The sequence below is a fragment of the Neovison vison genome, chromosome X (assembly GCF_020171115.1).
Source record: "Neovison vison isolate M4711 chromosome X, ASM_NN_V1, whole genome shotgun sequence".
Lineage (NCBI taxonomy): Eukaryota > Metazoa > Chordata > Mammalia > Carnivora > Mustelidae > Neogale > Neogale vison.
Window position 1 is genome coordinate 108446522 of NC_058105.1, and position 1141 is coordinate 108447662.

The window sequence follows — 1141 nt, forward strand, 5'->3', positions numbered from 1 at the left end:
CTGCTTCACGGCTTATAATACACTATAATACATAGTCTTTGTGTCTACCTTCTTTCGCTTAGCATAATGTTTTTGAGTTTCATCCATGTATCAGCTCTTTATTCCTTTTTATTGTCAAATCATATTTCATTGTCTGGGCCTTCATTTTTTAATGTATCTCACAAATTTAAAAAAAATGAAGTGTCAGGGCGCCTGGGTGGCTCAGTCATTAAGCATCTGCCTTTAGTTCAGGTCATGATCGCTGGGTCCTGGGATCGAGGCTCATCTCAGACTCCTTCCTTGGAGGGGAGTCTGCTTCTGCCTCTGCCTGTTGCTCCCCCTGTTTGTGTTTCATTTCTCACTGTCTCTCTCTGTCAAATAAATAAATAAAATCTTTTAAAAAGTACACATATTCTAAAAAGAGAAAAAAAAAGAGGTGCTGAAGAGTGATAAAAACCATAGTATAATTTAAATTCTTAGTTACAACAAATTAATATATTTGCATAGAAAGCTTAAAATTTATATCTCTCTGAATAAATATACTTTGTCTTATATCAAAAGTCTAAAGGTGAAGTCTAAACTCCCCACCCCCTGAATACACATACTATGATACTTGATTAGTTAGTTAACATTTAACTAGCGATTAGTGAAAGTCTATAACCAGTATAAATGCTTTACAGAATTGATAGCTTTTAATCTTCACAAAGAAGTTGACTCTGAAATCAGCCTGCCTCAGTATCAGTGCTGGTCACTGATAAAGTGTGTGATTTGGGTAAGGCACTTTAGTATCAATTCTTTAGTATACACTCTTTAAGAATGAGAATAAAAATAGAATCTAGGAATGGGTTTATTGTGAAGGTCAAATTGTGTATACTTAAGAATTCTTGGGACTGAGTGCAATTTTAGTGTTAGCTGCTATTAGTAGAAAAGGAAATTGAAGCTCAGGAGTGTTGAGTAACTTTACTTCGGTAACACTACAAGTAAGTACTATGGCTGGGATTCAAACATAGGCATTAGCACTCCAGACACTAACCACCTCCCATGTGATGGAGGAAAACCTGGAGTCCAGATCGTAGATATGGAATTTTTAAAATTTAATTTAATTTTTCTTCAGTGTTCCAAAATTCATTGTTTATGCACCACAGCCAGTGCTCCATATAAC